Source organism: Phymastichus coffea, unplaced genomic scaffold, assembly GCF_024137745.1.
Source record: "Phymastichus coffea isolate CEN01 unplaced genomic scaffold, Cenicafe_Pcof_1.1 PCOF00028, whole genome shotgun sequence".
Classification (NCBI taxonomy): domain Eukaryota; kingdom Metazoa; phylum Arthropoda; class Insecta; order Hymenoptera; family Eulophidae; genus Phymastichus; species Phymastichus coffea.
Window position 1 is genome coordinate 3,443,361 of NW_026706839.1, and position 21,404 is coordinate 3,464,764.

Sequence of the window (21,404 nt, forward strand, 5' to 3'; positions counted from 1 at the left end):
CAGAGCGCGCCGCGGATAAGCGGCTCGGCATTCTTCAAGCCAACTGCCGTCGTCGCGACTCGGCACGCAAGACTGTTGCGCCGATCGAGCGCGCGCGCGCGCGCACCATTTTCAAAAGTGAGATGACAAACGAGCCTATATCTGTGCGCTCGCTCGCAGTTCGCCGCCAGCGCCTCGCCCGCAACGTACAACGCACGCGATAGTGCGGCGAGCGCAAGCTCGCCCGACATTCAATTACTTTCGCTTGCACCGCGAGCGGAAATTGCTTTAGGAAAATGTGTCGCGCGCGCACGCCCTCCCTCTCTCGCCCTCGCTACTAGGCTAAAAACACATTATCAAATTTCCTATTTCGGTCTGAACTAGTTTGCCACCCTCTCTCTCTCTCTCTCTCCTTCGTCCCTCCGTTATATACCCGCCCAAGACTTTTCGTCATTTCCACCGCAGCGGCAAATTCTATTTTCCGCTTCTATTTTGCCGCGCGCCTCGCTCGCCGCTCCGTTCCTCACGGATGCGCGTCACGTCGGCAAAAGCAAACAGTATCAGCCGGCAACAAAGCCCGGCGACGCCGAAAAAACGAGGAGCGATTAAAGTACCACGCGAGTCCCTCGGTTTCGCGGAAAAATCAACATCGCGTCAAAAAGTCGCTTGGCGTCGATGTTTTTCCCTCCGGCCGATTTTCTTTCCCTTTCTTTTTTTTCCTCCTTCTCCTCCTCTCGCCGAACGAATGCGCGCACGCGTGACTTCTGTTGTTCGCGCAAGCTAGAGCAAAGAGAGAGAGAGAGAGAAAAAGCGCGAAAAAGTGAGAAATTGGCAAGACGGGGGCGCTCGGGGATTAGGTAAATGGACTTTCCACCCGCGAGTTTTTAATTTATACGACGGTGAAGGGAAGAGGATTTGGTGGGATTACGCGCTGGGCTTAAGCGTCTTATTTCTGCTTTTTCATAACTACAAGGTGTATACATAATGTCAAGGCGCGGACGCGAGTCCATGGGAAGAACCCGTGATGGATTCGTAATATTTATTTAAAGGGCAATTTCGCTGGGGAGATAAGTGAATATAAATATCTCGCTCGTCGCTGGCGCGCGCGGAAATAAAATTCAATTTGACGAAAAATGAGAAATTCGCTCGGGATAAGGCAAGGAAATTGATTAAAATCCTGGCGAGGGCGACTAGTTTTCATGCTTCATCCATGAGAGAGAGAGAGAGAGAGAGAGAGAGAGAGAGAGAGCGAGAAAGGGTTGGAAAAAAAGAAGAATAAAACGAAGGCGCCGGAGGAGAAACTGGATAGATCACGAAGATGCATGCACGCGCGAGCGAGGGGCTTGGAGAGTGCATCATTACGGGTAACGGCTTTTCTTCGGGTAAATAACGTGCGTTCGTTATCCTCGAGTGCTGCTGCTTGCAAGCTTCGCCCTGCCTCACTCCCTCCCTCCCTCTCTCTCTCTCTCTCTCTTGCTTTTTTGGTCCGCTTAGCTATTCTGGCGCGAGCGCGATTTCGGTGACGACACCAATTTTCACACTACGGGAGAGAGAGAGAGAGAGAGAAAGAGAGAGAGAGAGAGAGAGAGAGAGAGAGAAACGTCGCATCCATTTCCTCTTTTGAATAAGAGATGCCTCCCGCACACCCAGTTCCAGCTTCCTCTTTCACTCTCGCTCTCCACCCCATTATTTCGGTTAATTATTAATCAGCACGTTCTTTTCGGCGTTAAAAGTCGCTGATTACCAATGGCTTTTAGGCGGTCGGCCTAGTTTTGCACGTTTTTTGCTCAACAGTGGATTCGCGAGTTTTCTCTTAATGGATGTTGAGATTAATTATTTGATACTCGATTCGTTGAATAATGCAAACGTCCGTGCCGAACAACGCTGTTTAATCAAATTAATTTATGAGCATGGAATACATTACATATAGAGTATTCACTTTATTTCATGAATTATTGTCGCAATAGCATACTGGACAAATAATTGTTCGATTCGGCATTGATTTCAACATATCTATTAATCAGTATTCATGCAATAAACGATATCTAAATGACAGCACACCCAGAAACATCGAATACATTCGAACCTATGCCGTCGTTCCCCAAATGCCCCATCAGCCGCAGGTCTAGCCGGCGGACAGATCGCATAAATTAGCGGCAGCCCCGTTTTGCGCTCGTAAGAACAAGAGCAAAGACCGTCGATGGCCATTTCGTTGTAAGGCTTGTCTCGCGCGAACGTCCCTTCGTGTGCGCGCATCCGAGAGCGAAGCGCCGCGAGCGCGCCGCGACGGTAGATTACCCGTCTTACGGGCCTCTACGCCGGCAAAGGTATCGACGCGGGGATCGCGGCAGCGGGCGCGCCGATGCATCACACCTCTGGCTGCGCAACCGCGCATAAATCATGTGGCCGCGCTCGCTGTGACCCGCGAAACATCAACGAGCGGCCAGGTGAAAATTTATGGTGAGCGCGGGAGGCTCGGCTGCGCTCCGCCGATGTCGTCTTATCAATTTCGGCGATGCTCGTCCATTGTTTTCACGAGATCGCGCCTGTCGGTTCGCTCCCCCTCCGTCTGCCGCCAGTCTGCACTCGCGGAGATAAGGATTGCCACGGTGTCAGCGATTTGCAGCAACGACACCCCGCGAGTATCTCGACCAAAGATTTCACCTGGCTTGTCTTATCGTTGCGGGACGCGTCAGCTTCGCCGCGACTTATCCGGACCATCCGGCAAAAAAGTCGAAATCCGTCGACAAAGCAGGCAGCGCGAGTGCGAAATGAATCAGGATAATCGACATTTACTGTTATTAGCGCGTTACGACGCCGTCGAAGGGAGGGGGCCCTCGCTACTTGGCCGTCAGCTCTATAAATAACAGCTGGCTGCGTTTCGGCGTAACGCGCGCTCGCTGATGGCTATATCGATCGTTCGCGTCACGCACACGTATCGTTCCTCGTTAACGAGCGGCTCGGCTCGAATCTCTGTTTTTTTTTCGGCGGCCGCCGAAACAACGAGACCACCACCGGGACAAAGAGAGCGCAAGGCGCTGTCGTTGGCTCGTAAGTAGTGAGCGCGAAGCATCGATCTTTGCTCACGCGAAAATCCCGTATTCGAGATGAGTGTCCGCAAAGAGGCATACACTCACGCACGATTTATCTCGTTAACGGAAGGCGATAAGACGAGGTCGAAGAAGACGAAGCGGGGCGGGGGAGGGGGAGGGGAAGAAGAAGGTTAGCGTCGATCAACAACGTGAAAACAGTAGCAGCAACAGCGGCGCGCGCTTGCGAGAGGAAATCCATGATGCTTGCGCGTACGTGCGGAAGATATAAATGACGTCGCGCCGCGGCGACCATCAATAACCTGTGTGCGAGTTTAGTCCGGTCTCTATCTCTCTCTCTCCCTCCCTCGAGGGATCATGGCTCTGAGAGCCAAGAGTAATCTCGATCGCAAGAACTTTCCAGTGGCAGTAGCAGCTTTGTCGCCTCGATGCTTTTTTGCCTGTGCAACGGTGCTACCGCGAGACTCGTAATTCGAACTGGTAATTTTTGCCGCGAGGAGAGAGAGAGAGAGACAGAGCGAGGACTGCAACTTCTTTGATACGAGATTCATTCGATAATCCATTGGCTTTGCTGCGACTTTGAAGGATGAGACGTGTGCTGTAGCGCTCGATGCCAGGAAAATTGCCCGACGACGTTCTCTTTCCTTTTTCATCACACTTCCTTCGCGCAAATTGCTTTTCTTGATTAAAAACTGGGCTGAACGCTTTTTTTTTACAATGCACTTGTTATCTCTCGCATAGATGTCGCGAGCAAGTCTATCTACGCACTAAGCTTGGCGAGTGATCGAAGGTTTTGATGTCGACAGCGCTCGCTCGAGCATCAGTCAGCTGTGGTACCTGCGAAAACGTCCGCGAGGCGGTGCATTCCCCTGTTGCGGACGGTACCGTATCGCTGTCTTCGAGCATTCTCAAAAGCTCGTCCGCCGGTCACGAATCCCAGCATTTTTCGGTCTTTGAAACTTGCGAAGCCAAGCAGCCAACGATCACGAGTGAAATGTCATTTCCGCAGACGAAAGTCATACTGTGACGTGCAGCTGACGATCGGAGTGCCCGATCGATGTCGCAAGAACAATCCGCCACGGTGAAGCCGCCGACGTTGGGAGCTCCGGCGACAGCTGCGAAGTCGGTACCGCTATTGAGCCGAATCTTTCTTGGGACTCGCCGTAAGTCGCTCCGTGTCTTCGCTATCGCGCGTGTAAAAAGAGTTGGGATTAGTCTCGAACAAGTCGCGCCCGAGCGGTACGTTCGATCGTCGCTACACCCGCCTCAATCTAGCCAATCGTTTTGCAAAAGATGACGCGCGAAGAGAGACATCCTTGCTCACGTTGACCGTTATTCTCGCAACTGTCCGAGCACGACCGGGCGTTAAGCAGTTTTTTCTATGCAAAATGTAAAATAAGCCACTGAGAAGGTTTGCCAACCTGATTTCGATTTCTTCGGTCGAAAATTCAAATTCAATAGGAAATCCGTATAGTGCCTACTTTTCACTGTAACGCGCGATCTGAGCAGGGCATCCAGTCGAAGTGGCGTGGATCGTCGAAATATATAGGTATCCGTATCAGCTGAAGATTTCACGGAAAGTCGTCACTCGGAGCATACAATCCCACGATGAAGTTTTCGTACGATCCATTTCGCTGCTGTAAGCGTGCACTTCTTCGGGATTGTAAGTTTTCATTGTCAAGTTTTGGCAACTTTTCTTTCTACAATTATGTAGCCTTTTGGCATATAATACTATTTAATATATACAGTTGCAAGTTGTGTCAAGCCGAACACCTGCTCTACAGGCAAGTCGATATCATTCAGAATATTGTACTCTTCTTTTATACGACGGATATCTCGCCATCGATTCTCATGCAAAATTGACGCTATTTAAAATTTACTTAATTTGCTGACTACTTGAATGATTTCGATTTCCTTGACATTGCCATTTGCGATTGATGCAGGTACGGGACAGCAACTAAACACAAGTTGAACATGGCATACTATAGATGTTCTAACTAAATTGCAATAAAACCGAAGGTAATAAGCCGATAATTACCAGTTGAATGAAGAGTTGCCAGCCAGTTCGAGCTTGACATACCCCATATGTGATGATGGGCTGAATAACAGTAGCATTTATGGAAAGCTACAGAGCATACTCTCAAAATATTTATCTCTTTGACTTTGAATCACGCGGCTTCGAGGACAATACAAAAGGCAGAGATAAACTGAAAGTTTACATTATCAATAAGAAATTAACGAGCCGGTAGATCGATAACTCGATAAAAAGCGTAAACTCCAGAATAAATTGAGCGCAATAAAAATAATAAAAGTTGGCAAGCTTATTAGCGAAGAAAACAAAGAGCATCCTCAATTATTCGCAATAAGTCCTCCGCTCGGGCGCGCGCGCACTACAAAAGTAATGGAACTAATTTGCAGCTTGTCTCTCTGCAGGAAACAATTGAGTCCCGACGTCGTCGCGCGCTAAAAAGCTGACGACGGAAAGCCAATACTCCGAAGGCGACGGCTGATCGCTCAGCGATTTATTCATCCTTAAACTGTAAGGACGTCAAGAAAACGGATCGCCGGATTATAATAATTCCCAAGACGCGTCTCTCTGCCTGCCTGCTTGCATTCCTACCGTTCGAGTCCAAGTTTTTAACGAGGACAGAAGTCTTGCACGCCTCGTTTGCCTCGACGCGCGCGAAATTTCGCCTCCCCGTAGTCATCTTGACGGATTTTCCGGCTGACGGCGTCCTCAGGGACGAAAATTGAAATCAATATTCGTCGAGGGGATCCACTCGACGCGCCGGATTATTAGCGATTTTCCTGCTTTTTGGTTTGTCGAGCTAACCAACGGCCACGGCAAAGTCTTTAATAACGCGAGGCAAAACAAAACGAAAAGTGAAAAAGAAATTTTTGTTTTTTTTTTCCTTTTCGTCGGAATACGCATCGGCTCTGACGGGTCGAACGGAGAGCAGCTTCCAACGAAATCAATGAGAGAAGCTCGGGTTAAAAGCTAATCTGAGCAGACACGACGTATCTCTCGCCGTGGCATTTTTATTTGCGAGATGTAGGTGCAGCAGCGACGCGGAAATTCGGCGCGCGTTAGCGGATTTTCGAATATAAGAATCCCCCGCGGGCGGATTTTGCGCCGCGGCGAGGCGCGCGCCATATATAGCTGTGATGACGCGGCGAAGACCGCGAGCAAGCTACACTAGTCCTGACCTACATTTCGAGCATACACCGCTGGGCGACATGTGCCCGCCTCTCTCTCCTCTCTCTCTCTTTTTGTACGTATACAGATCCGTAATGCGCGCACGCGACCCTCGCCACCACTCTCTTCGCCCGCGGAAAGCTTGTTTTCTACGGATTCGCATCGCATACGGATACGCAAGCCTGCGGCGCTCACACTTGTATTTGTTGTATCAAAGCTCTTCCGCGGTAAACATTTTTCTTGCCATTAAAGTATTTTAGCACTTACGCGTAACGCGATGAATTGAATTGTCGGCAAGAGAGGTCGGCGTAAAATCATCATTTTTAAATTAATTTTCATTAAAATTACTTGGTTACTTTTTATCAAATTTGTTCAAAGCTGCCGCTTCGCCAATTAATTCAGTTGGTATTCAATTACAAGTTCAATTTCGTATTAAATACTGAAATACTCGTTCGCGAGTGAATTATTCATTAATTAAATGCCATTCAACATATTGTTATCGAATTTAAAAATCAATAATTTATTAATAATACTGACTGCGAGAGCAGTTCACGGTAAATCATACGACTTCCAGCCGATGTATTTCGCAAAATAGCATTTTGCTTTCATAAGAAATTCAGAGCTGCGCGATCAGCTTGAAGAAGTGTTTAAAGAAAGAAACGAAGAAACGAGCGAAAACTCACGAGATTGGAGACGTAAGTGCGCAAGCCGCGAATCGTCAGCGAGGCTCGGGGAGGGGCGAGAGAGGTGGCTTGCGAGCGAGAAGGCAGTTTTGCGGGTGAGAAAGGAGGCTAAGCACACTAGACCGCGAATCAGCGTGAATTTGCCCGGCGGACGGGACGGGGGCCTCAAAGAAGCCGAAAGACGAAGGGCTTCTCTCTCTCTCTCTCTCTCTCTCTCTCTCTCTCTCTCTCTGACTTTGGCTTCGTAAACGAGCTCTCATCTGCACGAGGGCGAAAGCGAGTTGCGCTCAAAGAAGAAAATTTCGCGCCTCAAGTGTGTAATCCCGAGGATGCTTTTCGTGCCCGCTGCTGCTGCTGTTGCGTCGTTCGAATCGTCTCGTCGTCGCTTCTTTTTTTTTCTTCTTTTTTTTTTTTCTTCTTCTTTCCCCTCGAGCGGAGATCATTACGCTCGTGCGGCTTCGCGAGCTGTGCACGCTCTCAGTTGCTTTCCTTTGTTCTCTCGTTTGCATGTGCCCACTGACACACTTTTTTTTCTTTCTTTTCGCGTGACTCGACAAGATTGCAAATTACAAGCGATGAACTCTTGCTTGAACCCGTAATCGTCCCGGTCGACCAAATCTCCGCGGAAAAAGAAAAGACATTGAAATAGATCGAGCCGCCGCGATCGCGCTCTTCCAGTCTATCGGCCTTAACGAACGTTTCCGGGAAGGATATATCGACACAATGCAAGCTTTCGCGCAATGCACGGGCTCGCCGTCTGATTCGCACGCGCGTCGTAAATTTTTTACTAGCCGTGTCCTTTGTCTTTGATGTTGGATTATCCACGACGCGACGGATTTCAGAAAGGCCTGCGCGTTTATCGACGTGCGCGCCACACGCAAATGACAATCTGATGTCGCGATAAAAGCAAATCTGAATTGTCGCGTTCGCGCGGGAGAAAAGCGAAGGGCGCTATTAGTTTGGAAAAGCGCTCGGTAGGCAGCGGAGCAGCCCGTCAAATATCCGCGGGAAATCCCGCTTTGCCTCCCCACCCCCCTCAAGATTTTCGCTCTTTCACCTGGATTACGCGGAGATATTGGCGTCTGAATTATTTGGTCCAGCAGCGCGCTCGATCTTCGGCTCTCTTCCCAGTGCAACCTCGATCTGCGTAATTCCGAGAGCTCCATGTAATTACTCGGCGCACGTATGTGTATTTCGTACCCGCGCGCAATTGTCCGGAATGTAAAATGAACGGGGCATTGATATAAGCTTTGATTCAATACTTCTAATTCGCATAGATTATTCGGTTTGCTTTGTGCGAGAGTTGGGCGCGCAGCGTTTTCGCGAATGAATTCGTAATCGCCGCGGCGAGCCTCTGTCAAAGCTCGTCCATTATCGCGCGGCAAATTCGCCGAGAGTGATAAGTAAAAATGGCCGGCCGTTCGCCAAAATCGCAAAATATGCGCACTTTGCGAGCGCGGAGAAGATTTAGCAGGGCGCCTGCAGCCCACGAAGGGAGAGAGAGAGAGAGACAGAGAGCGCGCGCGAGTACTTAGCGTAATTACGATGCGATTATTCACAAGGCGAGAAAAGAAGGGATGCAGAAGCCGCGGCGCGGTATAATTTCGAAATAATTCTTCGGGAGGCAGACCGACGCGAGATTAATCGACTTTAAATGTCTTCCTCGGCTGCGGCTTTGGAAAAGAAAGCAACTTCCGGCAGAACTCTGTCAGCCGGGCATTAGGCATTTTTGCCGAAAATCATTAGCGAAACGAGGGGTGAGCGCGCCGAAGCGGAAATCCGTTAGCCTCCAAACTCGGCCTCTCGTCCGCAGCCTTCAAACCCTCTCGCCCTTTTCTCTGCGACCGTTTGCGCGCGCGCGCGTGTGTACACGATTCGCGAGGCTGGCTCGCTCGCTCGCGCGGCCGGCCCTCGTTAATGTTGAACAGAGGCGGAGGTCCGGCGAGCAAAGGGAGCAGCCCGGCTACTCTTCCGCCGAGAGTGGCGTTCCGTGTACGCGCGCGCGCGCGCACGAATAAGTCCGCAGGTGCAAGAGTAAACGCGGACCCGCCGCGGAGAGGTCTCCCGCGCCGGCAGAGAGGGAATATCGAGACGGCCAAAATGATGTATGACGAGGAAGGAATGCGCGGCTAATGGAGACTTTCGAGGTTTCAGCTGTTTTCTCTTTTGATGCGCGGCTTCTGCTGGCTCCGACCTCGGAGCTGCCCTTAATGGACGAACTAATCTCGGGCTAATTAAGAGCTTTCGGATTTTCAAAGTTGCGCCGCTGCCGCCGCGGCTTTTCAATTGTGCATTCTCGGTCGACGCGCGCTCAAGCGCCAAGCAGGCGAAAGAATGAGTCGCCGGCAAGTCTCGGGAAACATTTGAAAGATGAAAAAATGCGCAAGCTGGAAACTGATCGATTCGCGGGTGCCAATCGACGTCTCTCTCTCTCTCTCTCGTTCAGGAGCGCTGCAGAAAAAAAGCTCACATTTTATTTGAATGAATGTATCGACGTGTCTTTTATTGCACACGCGCGCCAGTCTCCAAATGAAAAAGCTTCGCGAGTGTACAGCCAAAAAAAGAGAGAAAGTCTACAGACTGAAAAAGTCGCAGTCGGAAATGAATGTACGTATAACCGAAAAGAAACAGTGTCGCCGGAAGAGAAAGAGAGAGAGGGAGTTTGATGTATGTTCTACCGCTTCAGAGAAAAGTACAAAAGCATGGAAAGAGCTATACGCTGTATTAGAAGGGAATGAATCTGTTGGGCAGGTGATAATTCACGGAATAAAATTGGCTAATGCTTTTCTCTTTTTGACCTGTAAAGAAGAGAAAGCCCGAATTAACTCAAAAGAGGGGGGGTGGGGGAAGAGGGAAAAAGTTTTATGAGTTTTAACGTAGTTGTGAATTCATGAACGGTATTGCAGTTAGTTATTTTAAGTTGCTTAAGGGACTTGTTCCAGTTGAACAACTTGAAAAAATTTGCATGAGTTACCGTGGCCCTCTTCACTCGCTTCATTTCTCTGAACGATCGCAGACGTAATTCGTTGGTTCACAATCGGCTTTTCGATTGATCGGCAGTAACGTTTAGCCACGTCGCTCAAAATATTTCGAAAGCAAATCAAACAACCGGAACAAGCTCGACGAGAGAACTCACGGCGGCAAGCGGTTATCGCGCAAAAAGGAATAATATGCCGGCAAATGGAGAAAACACGAAGAGTAGGGGCGTGGGGCCCGCATATCAAAAGGCTAATAACGGCAAAGCGAAAGTAAAACTCTCCCTCTCTCTCTCTCTCGACGAAAAGAAAGAAGTCGCGTGCAAATATCGTAGTGTACGTACGTAGCGGGGCTTGCGCCAAGCTTGCGTCACGCGCGCGCGCGCGCGAGTACAGGGAAAGCGAACTAGCGGAGCCATTCAAAGGCTTCCGCTCGACGGAAGCACGTCTGTTTACTTTAGCAGAAAGAAAAGAGGGCTTTTCAGGCAGCAAATCGCTCGCGAACACACACGCGCGCGCGTGCGCACAGTCACAGACAAAGATCCGCCCGATTTCCATCGCTCTATTAAGCCCTTTGATCTCCACCTCTCACTCTCTCTCTCTCTCTCTCTCTCTCTCTCTCTCTCTCTCTCTCTTACTCCCTGTCTTTCTCTCGTGATTTTTTCCAACGCATGCCTCTCGCTTTTCCCACGCAAACTCGATCGACTGCCCGCGTGTTTGCCACTTGCGCATTCATGAATTTCCTGCAACTCTTCCTAGCGCTCCCGATAGTTCACCGGCGTCGATTATCACTTTTTGATCCCCTCGTTGTTTACCGCCCGAGATTTCCACGCACGAGTCGTTCAACAAACCAGTCAAGATCCGTATCTCGAAGAAAGCCGAACCGTCCAATGAAGGTTTGAAAGATGATGGGGCGAGGGGCGCGGGTGACACAGGCGAGCAGGTGCCGACAGTGGTGAATCATCGCGTTCGAACAGGTGTCGAAGTTCACAGGTGCGCGAATAGGCGACGATAGGCACCGGAGGCCAATTATACGAAACGCTGCGCGAGAACCCGTCACGCGGCCAGAGACGGCAGAGATCTCGGCCGGCAATGCGAATGATTAGTAGCTCTGTCGATGCGCCGTGAGCCGCTTCCGACGCGGAACAGAAGCCCCTGTTTGAAAACATTCGAACGCTCGCCAAGCCGTTAATTATACGCGGGCGAACTCTTGTTTTCGTTAGATCTCATTAGCGGATCGACATGGTCGATCGACAAACTCTGTTGTTGAGTAAGAGGACAGCGCCTAAGCCCAAGGTAGCCTTCAAAGCGCATCGATGCTTATCGAAGCTTTCCCAAGGTTTTCCACTCGTTTTTCTCTCTGTATTGGTATTGCTTGGAATACGCTGTTGGTTTACTGCTCACACACGCTACGTACGAGAAAAGAGCGAGAGGGAGAGAGAGATTTTACGACGGCAGCGTGATGCGATATACTTTTATGCTTCGAGAGAAATTGAAAAATGTTGTCTCTCCACGGGCGCAGCTTCTTCTCTTCTGGTCTGCCCTCCGCACAGTGTATCATTCGCGCGCGCCTCGATATGTGCACTGTATTTTAAGTATTTTCGCGAGTCGTATCTTTAGCAAATGCACTTTTCCTATTTTTATCCCGCGCGCGCGAACGTGAGCTCTGCTATTGTACCTCGTTTGGATTCTCCAGAGATGAAATGGGATTTTTCAATTCTTCCATTTTCTCTCTCTCTCTCTCTCTCTCTCTCTCTCTCTCTCTCTCTCTCTCTCGACGTATAGAGATTCGGAAAATAGCTCGATCTATGTAGAGGCTTTGTGCAGGAAGATATGTGCGTCGAGTGCAGGAGTTTTCGTCGGCTGAAAAACTCACTCGAATGACTCATTTTGTGCAGAATTTTCGCATTTTTGAATGGCACAAATGCTCAAAAATTCCGCATTTAATTTGCGATTCAGTGCTGCCTGTTCGTCGAACACTTTGGCTATGTTGAATTGAATTTTCAAAAGAATTCCGATCCGAGTGATGTAGCACGTGACCGTAATCATCACTGTTTAAAGATAACGACCCATTGCGACTGTAAAGGATGAAAGGCGAAAAATTTTCCATCGCCCACTTCCATTACCTACTCAAGGTCGTTCACGAATCGTTTCCAGTCCCACAGAAAGCAACGCGAAAAGAGAGGGAGAGAGGAAAAGAGTCGGAATCGCTTCCAGTCGGTAACTTCGAAAAGTGATTTTTGCCGCGCGCGCGCGACATTTGCGAGCATTTGCCAAATGAACATTAATCGGGCGAGGCCCCATCGATCGACTTTTTGCGGATGGCGGCAGACGCTTCGCGGGGCTTTTGTTCGCGCGGCCGCGCGGCTTCAATCGCGAGCGCGCACTTGCGTCGCCCGGCGCCACCTGCAATAAACCTGTAAATCCGCAAATGGACGGCAACAGTTGCGACGAGCAGACACTCTCTTTCTCCCTTTATCTCTCTCTATATATACGGATGCGTTTTTTTCGCCCGAGTTGTCTCGTTTTTTTTTTTTTTTCGACAGAGAGTACGCTGCCACTGCAGCGGCTGGCTGCTTTTTTTTTATTTCGGCAGGAGAGCGTGACGGATGAAGTTGTTTTGGCTCGCGATGTGTTTCGTCGTTTTTTTTTTTTTTCGTTTTCCTCGTTTTCCTTTTCTTTTTGTTTCCGCTGACTGCCACGCGCGCGCGTGCGCGCGTTTTTTCGCTGCGCGTTATTCGAGACGTCACACTACACTGATTCGAGCAGTTAAAGCTTGGCTATTCCATTCGATATTTGCACAATTGAACCAATCGAGTTTTCATCGAGCGAGAAAAAAACGCGGCAATTATTTTCGATTGTTCGGAGTAAGCCGATGTACAATCGCGGATTACTCCACGCCGAGTTGCCCGCGCGCGAAGAACGTCCAATTTGACTTTGGGTTTTCCAGCGTGAACATTCCAAGTGTTTCAAAAGCTTCAATTAAAAAGTTTCATCTGGTTCTTTTTTGTCTCTTGGCGCGCAGCCCCGTTGGCGCGCGCGTTTTCGAATGGAGTCGAGTCCACCGAGGAGCACTCGAGCGAGAAAGTTGAATCTACATTCCGCGAGGATCCCCTAATGACTGAAAAACCGTGAAAATTTCTCGCTTCGAATTTAGCTTGCGCGCGGCGCTGAATGAGACTAATTAAGGCGGCACAAAGCGCGCCCAAAAACAACCTGATTCACCTTTTACCGCTGCCGAAAAAAAAAAAAAAAAAAAATCAGTGCCCCGTTAATAAACCTACGAGGCTTTCCATTCCGCGACTTACAATCGCTCGCGCGCCAGTCAATCGGCATAGTAGTACGCGCCGACAGGTAGTAAGGCGCTTAATTGCGCCGGCGGAAAAGGGCTCGCGTTTCCGGCTTTTTCAAGCGCACCCCCGCCCCCCCCCCCCACCCCCTCCAACTTTTCTCATGCCCCCGGGCTTTTCGTCGCTGATTGGCACTGGTCGATTTGTTGTGTCGGCAAAAAAAATCATTTGAATGATCATCGCGCGCCTCCTCCCCTCTACTCTTTACCTCTACAAACGGCGAAAAGTTGTATTCAGCGTCATTCGTGATTACCATCGAGGATACGCAATGCTTTACATAACATTCGACGCCTTTCTTTCGCCAGCTTTTCCGTAATTATCCGACTTTTGTCCATAAAGAATATATATACGATGAGAAAATTAGTCCAAATTCAAGCTTAACGAGTCCTCGTAGAAACGAATGACGAGAACTCGATATTATATCTTTAGCGAAAGCAAAGCAAAAGAAAAGAAATAAAAGTGATTATGATTGTTTGGGAAAAGAATAGAAGTACATTTACCAGGCGCTCGCGTGCAGCGGCACAAAAGCAACGAAGCGAAAAAAAAACGTCCTTGCAAAGAGAAAAAAAAGAAAATATCGCGAAGATCTAAAAAGCGAAGGGTAGCTCGAGCACATGAAAAGGTTTAGCCGCAAAAAGCACAGGAGACGGCTACCCCGTTGCGCGAGTGCAAATAATTTTCGGATAGGACGGACGCGCAAACAAGGAGGCTTGTCCCGCGCAGAGATGCAGAGAAAGAAGCAGAGTCAGGGGGCGGGGGGGGGGGGGGGCAAATCGATTTTTGCAGGAGGGTGTGTCGAGTGCACTCGAGAGAGCCGGTCCATCGAGATGAGAAATATCGAGGAGATGACACGCGCGCGCGCGCGCAACGCCTTTGATTTGGTCCAGATGTACACCCGGCCCAGACGTTCTTTCTCCGTAGCCTCTGGCTTTTCTCGAGAATGAATTAATCGCAAGTCGGGCGTACGGCCGAGCGAGCCGGGGCATAATGGATTGGAAAACGTTCGCTCGCAAAGTCGAAACTTTTATGAAATGGCGCATGCGAAGCAACAGCTGGTTCTATGTGGGTCGGCCATTGCGCGGGTACGGATTATTTGGTGTATCGATTGCGCTCCCGTGTTCTTGCGCAAGTTACTGGGCGGCAAGACAAAAGGAGAAAATTCTTCTTTCCTCTCGGCGATAAGTTCACCGGGATACTGCAGCCAGGAGTTACGGTAAAATACGCGCAGGAAGTTGATATATACTTTGAATTCTCAGCTCGCGGCATTCTCGGAAAATTAATAATTTGCAGCGCGCGGATGATGGTAGTTGGAGCGTTAAACAGCCAAGCGGAATCTTTTAATTCATTCATCGGAGTTTGAATATTAAACGTCTCGAACTGCATCGTGGTCGTGCTTAAAGCGTAATTCGGTTTTGCGCGCTCCACGCGGAACTTGCGTCGTAATGAAGTGGCAGCACCTGGCCCGCGAGTATTACTAAATGCTCTTTTCTCCCCATACGTCTAACCGCCACGTCTGGCGGCTAGCGACCGACGAATTAAATATTATGACCTACTTCGCCCCCTTCGCTTTCATCTCGCGCGGCCTATCCGCCAGATTAATGCGCGCCGCATCGTCCCTGCGGATCGCGACGCCAACTTTTTGACGTTCAGCCGCGCGGCTTCAAACTTGGCGCTTTTGTGATTATTTAAATGCGCTCCGCCAGCGGGAGAGCAGAAAGCACCGTGAGACCCGTGCCCCGCGAGCTCGACGCTCGAGAATTACGCGCGCGTCTACTTTTCGCTTTCGGAGAGAAGCTCGGCCCACAGAAAACACCATCAGCCACTCGAGTTCATTAGCGGCTCGAAAGAAAAGCGCTGAAATCAACGGGTATCGAGGGCAGCGCGTCCGCCCCGCCGCGGCTCCTACTGACGCCTTCTTTCTTTTTTATTTTCGCCTCCTCGCTCCGAGATTTTCCAGATCCTTGAGCCGAGTAGCAGCTCCTCTTTTCGTGTGCCTCGCGCGCGCGGCAATCTGCGAATTACGCGCTGGTTACGTTCCACTACTCTATTCCCACGGATCGCGCGCGCGCGCGCGCGCTTGTCGTTTTCTGCGTCGAGTGCCGCTTTGCACGCGCACTTGATCATTTCTTGTTTACGTAATTTAGCCGAGCACTCGTTCGTTCGAATGTTTCGGGCTGGAAAATCTGACTGTGTTCGCGTGCACGCGGCTCTGCTTGGCCAGTCTACGCGACGACAATTCCATATTTCCGCGGCAGCGTTCGGCGCAGAAATCCATTCGAAAATTCATCCTCAGAAATGTGCATTGAACTTGCCAACGGCCGTACATTTCGTTAGAAGTCGAGGACATATTTATAGAAGGAGAAGAGAACGACACTCGGTGACGTAAAAAGTAGCCAGCCATGCCGCCACTCCCTTTATCTCTCGGTCCTTTAAGCGAGTGGTCGGCTCGAGTCACGGCGTAGGTAGCTGAAAGAAAGTCCAATATAAATCACGGTGCGCGGCGATAAAAAACAATAGAGAACCCGGCAGCAAAAAGCCATCGCGGTCGACGCTGAATCGGACGTTGGCTAAAAGGCTCGCGCGCTCTCGGCCTTCGCCTTCGGCCCGGAGGACTCGCAAGTGGCGGTCGGGTCGATCGGAGCCGAGCTGTTATCGCCGGCAACGCAATCGCGGGTTTGATTAACGCGCAGGTGGCGGCTCCGAGCCCATCCAGCAAAATGCCGATTCGCGTCCGCACAATAGCGCACAATAGCGCACAACGACGCACAATAACGCGGCGAACTAAGCCTCGGCCTCCCCACGAGTGCACCGAGGGGGCGCGATAGCTGGCTAAACGGTGCACCTGCGAAACGGCCTATCTGGTCGTCCCCTGAGTCAGCACCGTAGCGACGGCCGAGCGTTCGTCTGGCGCTGCGACTCTTTCGCTCCGTGGCGCATCACGGGCTCAAGGCGTACCCGCGGCTCTGGCAACGAGGATGATCTCCAAATTATGAAAGTTTGATCCAGTCGCGTGATTAAACGCGCCTGCGGCCGACCGAACGCGCGCGCGCGTGTCCTGAAATAGATTAATCGCATTCAGCGGCTAAATTAATACACGGGCATGAGCCCTCTATGGAGGAGTCCGCCCATTCTCCCGCGCGCGCCGCATGGATTAATTATCCGAATGGCGCGTGGTCCTGGCAACGAATTAATTACCAGCCAGGCGCGGAGAAGAAGGGTGAGGAGACGCGCGCGCGCGCGTGCGATCCGAACCGAGCCTTTCCTCGGAGGGCCGAATAGGCGGCGAGGGCAAGGATTAAAGAGTGAAGGGGCGGATCGCATGCAACTTGAGCGCGCAAGCAGCGCGTGATCGGGCCATTGGGCCGAATTAAGCGCGCAAACTTTTGCCGTTGGCGAGCGCTGGCGCCCCGCGGATTGCCGTTTACCTTGGCGGAACGGCTAAGAGATAGAGTGCCGCCGCACCGGTTATCCCAGTCCGAGCGCGTTCGATCGATTCAACATTGACCGATGCTGACTCTCCGACTGCTCGCTCCGAGGCACGCGTCCGTGACACTTCTTTTGCCGATAAAAACCAATTAATCCGTATTCTGCACGTGCTGTTCGACACACTGGTGGATTTTGTTTCCAGTGGGAGGAACCGTTCCTGTAATATCTTTCGCTTGTACCTCGGGGACAGACGACAACTTTCGATATTTCACATTTAAGAAAAGCTTCGAGTGCGATAATCTAGGCATCGAGAAATCGTTAAAGCGAATTGACAAGGTTTGTCCGATGAACTGCAAATCAACGTATAATCGCGTTAGTCGCGAACTGGCCCACTTTTCCACTTTCGAGATTCCAAATTAGAAATTCTGAGACGATTGAAAATAGAAAGAGGAAAATAAATTGAAAGCGATAGGGCGAACAAGCAACGACCCAAATTCCATTACCCCTGAAAATCCAATAGAAGCGAAGGCAGAGGCAGTCCGTATATATCCCAGCGTCGCGAAAGAGCAGCCAAAGAAACATGGCTTGCGCGAAGAGGGCGGCCGGAAGTGGCCGATTGCCTCTCGGATTCAATTAGCCGGGGTGCACTTAATCACGGCAAATTAATGATTCTCGTCGACGAGAAAAACCGGGCCACGTAGCCGCGCCAGTCGCACGCTCATTACTTCCAGTCGGACTGACCGAACACGCGCGCGCGCGCGGACGCGGCACTTGCTGGTCATCGCCGTGCGTGCGTCGCGGGCCATTCGCATGCGCGAGGCCGAGTATTCTTGCAATGCCGTCTAATGAACCCACGCGAGGCTATCGCTTGACGGAATGAACAGCGAGGCGGCGGCGGCGGCGGCGGCGACGGCCCTTGGGCTTCCGTCGAACGCGCGGATCGCTGGCTGAATGTGCGCGCCCCGGCGCGAGCGATCCGCCTGGTCGCGCGGTGTCGTCCAACGTCTCATGCAGCCGCTTGAAAACTTGCGTAGCGCGCGCCCCTCGACTGGTCAGACCGGCAAGTTCGCCGGCTGGGCGTCGCTGCTCCTCGGCGACACCACGGCGCGGCGTCGCTGGCGTCTGGCTCAATATAAATTCAAATACCATCCGGCCAGTCGGTGGACCGAGCGGAATTCGAAGAGGGACCTCGATGCCCGGCTCTCTCGCGGAAATTTAAATTGAACCTCACGTCCCTCTCCACTAACTCTCTCTCTCTCTCTCTCTCTCTCTCTCTCTCTCTCTCTCTCTCTCTCTCTCTCTCTCTCTCTCTCTCCTCCGCGTCCCTTGCTTTTTTTTCTTTCTTCGCTTTCTCGCTTCGTTATTACAGAGCCGCGCACGGCCGAGAGACTCGTGTAGCGCTATTCGCAAGCCTTTTTTTCGCCCGATAACGGTCGCACCCTATACGCAAGCTTCTTTCTCCGAGTACCGTTCGGAGAAACGACGGAAAACTTGGTCAATGTTTCCATTAAAGCTAATCTACAGTCGTCACGATTTCTCTGGACTGCACCAACTGTTAGATACGAAATCGTTTCAAACTTGCAATTCAATTGCCGGATGCGATTCTCGTGATTATTCGTAAGGCAATACTTACAGCTATATCTTTTTACGTGTTCATATGAATATTTTATTCGGTGAAAAAAGCCGATGGATTAGCAGGGAGAAGCGAACCGAGGCAATATTTGCTCGCGTGGATGCAATATTCCTCGAGCGTCCTTTTTAATCACACTCGGTTCAATCGTACGCTGGAAACAATGAAAAGCAAATAGTCGGCGCGCGCGCGCGCTTTTAGGCGTCGGTCGTCCGTCGATGCACCTGCAGCTGTCTTTCTGTCTTCTGGCGAGCTCATCTCTGGAGACCGCGAGCGACAGGCCAGACGCGTAACGACTTTTATTCGAGCTGCTGACAATTAAAGCGCGCTCCAACCGAATAATCCAATTAAAATTGAGAGGCAACGTGAAAAAAAGCGAATCTCGGTCCGCTGTCTCTCCGGTGTTTTCTCTCGGCTTTCCTCGACTCAGGCCCGGGGGGCGCAGCTCGTTCAAATTCATAATGCTCGCGCATTTGATTTTCAAGCGGCCCACGAGCGAGCGCAACCGTCGGGATTTCACGTGCAAATAACATCGCGGTCTCGTTGGACGGTAATCGAGCTGACGCGTCGCGCTGCGCGGCCAACGCGCAAGTGCGAACCCCGGCGACTCACCCGGAGCAGATAAAAGACCAACAAATGACGCCGTATTAATAAAACCGAAGCGCGAACGCAAGCGTAAAAAGCCGAAGAGTACACCCTTCGCAATCAATAATTTCCGCGCGATAAAGCAGCGCATCGATCAACAGTCTCGTCTCCTCGTCTCGCGAAGCGATCACTCAAAGAAGAGAGTAGAAGAAAAAAAGGAAAGCCTCCCCCCTCGCAGCAGCAGCGCAACAGAGTTTGCCAACCGCTCGTCGCCATAAAATACACATCGACGAGCGAGACTCGCTCCCTTTCCGATCCATTATTATAATCCGGCGAGAGCGCGCGGCGTCAAAGTACGCGAGGGATAAAGATCGCTCGGCGCCGCGGCTCGGCCGGTACGCGCGCTCGCTCGTGCGCCAAACAACGAGGCGCGCGGAGGACAGCGGGCCGCGACGGCGCAAAAGTTGCGGCGAGAATGACGAGGAGGCGACGGCCGATCCGATGAGTCACGCGCAACTTTTCGCGGGGCGGCTCGCAGCGGCGACACGTCGCTCGCTGCGAGGAGCTTCAATTTATCGGCAGCGGCAAGTTGGAATTTTTATTGCGCCCTCTCGCGCTCTCTTTTCATCCGATTACGCTCGCGCACATAAATAACGAGAAGCCAGTGCGTGCGTTTCGCTTTGCTAAAAAGTCGGCCGCAACGTCGGCACAAGCCCGTAGGATGGAGCCAAGAGCGCCCTTTAAAGCGTCGAGCTGTGAGCGAGCGAGCGAGCGGGAGCGAGGCGAATGGGAGTGCGTACCTTCGTAACCCGTAACTAGCGCTCCCTGCTCAATTTCCGCGTAAGACAGTGGCAGCCATCAAAACGTAATCGCTCAGCGGCCGAAATTGACTCTGGCGCCGCGTATAGCTAGCTACACGGGGCTCGCCCCGGCGTCGCGTCGAAATTGACGGGTAATTTTACGGATCCGCATAAATCAGCGACACACACCAGCCGAAAACCTAATCCCTGCCGACCGTAATGACTATCAATCGGTCGCCTGCCGCACGCAACTCTCTCTCTTTTTCTCGCGTTTGTGCGTGTGTCTACTCTTTTCTCTCTCTCTCTCTCTCCCTCGCTTTTCGCATATTCAGTAGTCCACTGCCGCGCGCACGGACAAACGCGTAATTACGGTTTTTGATGAATTGACTGCTACGTGCCTTTCTTTCAGCGCCGGCCACTTGATTAGGGTATCTTGTTTGCGTGGCTTTTTCAAGCGAGTGAATGCAGCGTTTGCTGCTACACGCGATTCGAACAACCGAACACGAAAAACGAGGAAGGAGATCGAGGGCAGGCGAACCGCGTTGCTTCCGGAAGATGCGCCAGTAACGTCTCCCGACGAGGAGCAACGCACGGTTAGCCCATTCGCTCGCCAGTTTTCACGAGGATCCAACGAAAAAAAGCTCGTTCGCTCGACGACGTGTTTCCCACGGCGTTGCGGGGCACTCGAGCTCTAACGCAGCTTCCACTCGATTCTTCCGCTCTCCGGGCATGCACTCAGCTTTTCGGGGCTTTCGCTAATCATGCGGCTCTGCCTTGGCGCGAGCAAATTTTCGCCGAAAGACACACAACCGCGCATGCGGGGCCGCGCGGAAAGTGCGCGCGCCTTGCCGCTAATCCGCGGCGGAGGCCACGCTCGCGCGCGCAAAAAGCCGGAGTGCGATCGCGGTGTCATCGTCCAAACTTGCGCGGATTTAATCCTGCGTGCCCCCTCCGTCTGCCTACAGAGAGAATTACACCGCCGGGGGTTAAAGTGTCCGCCGGGCGCAATGTGTCTCTCGCTCTCTTTGCGCGCGGAGCTTACGCGATTAGACGAGCCTCGGCTCTCTCTCCCTCGCTCTCCTCTTGTTGTCTCTTTTTCACGCACTGTTTTGCCGCCGAGATTATCGTGCGACGGATGTGCCAGCGCTGCGAGCTCTTATTATGGACGAGGGCGCGCGGCAACGCCGACAGATAAAATTTCAGAGCGTCGGACGTCCCTCTCTCTTTTTTCTTCGTTTGTTTTTCGGGAGGTGCTCGCGCGTCTCGAGCGCGCTATGCCGCTGCTTTAATTAGGGAGATGCATGCGATGATTATTCAGAACCGGCAAAAAACTTAGCGAGTTATGCTTTTAATGCACGCTCACGGATATAAATGGTAGCCGAGCTCGCTCAGTTTCGAACTGTATAATGAGCGCCACACTCGGCCGAAAGCTCTAGAAGCTCGAGATAAGCTCGACCGAAATCTAGTTTCGGCGATGAGTTACCGAATTCGAAACGCGAAAATCAAGGGAGTCGCTGGAGAACTATTTTTCCACGGGAATAAATCATTATGCAACGTTTCTTTTTTCTTCGACTGTCCTGATATAAGTATTGTACGTTGCTCGCGTTACTTGACGCGTATTAACCCAAACTTTTGCGCAAACGTCGCAACCCTAAGAGAGCAGACTGCGGATCTGAAGTTCGGCAAACGGCGGAAAAAAAGACATGGCGCGGCGGCTGTCGACGGCACTG

The 21,404-nt window shown here is 51.3% G+C and overlaps 1 protein-coding gene across 1 annotated transcript in view; it reads right to left on the reverse strand.

The window, feature by feature from the left end:
* LOC131662746 (myb-like protein AA) overlaps window positions 1–21,404 on the reverse strand; it is a 138,808-nt gene that overhangs the window by 41,691 nt on the left and 75,713 nt on the right. The window lies entirely within an intron of this gene.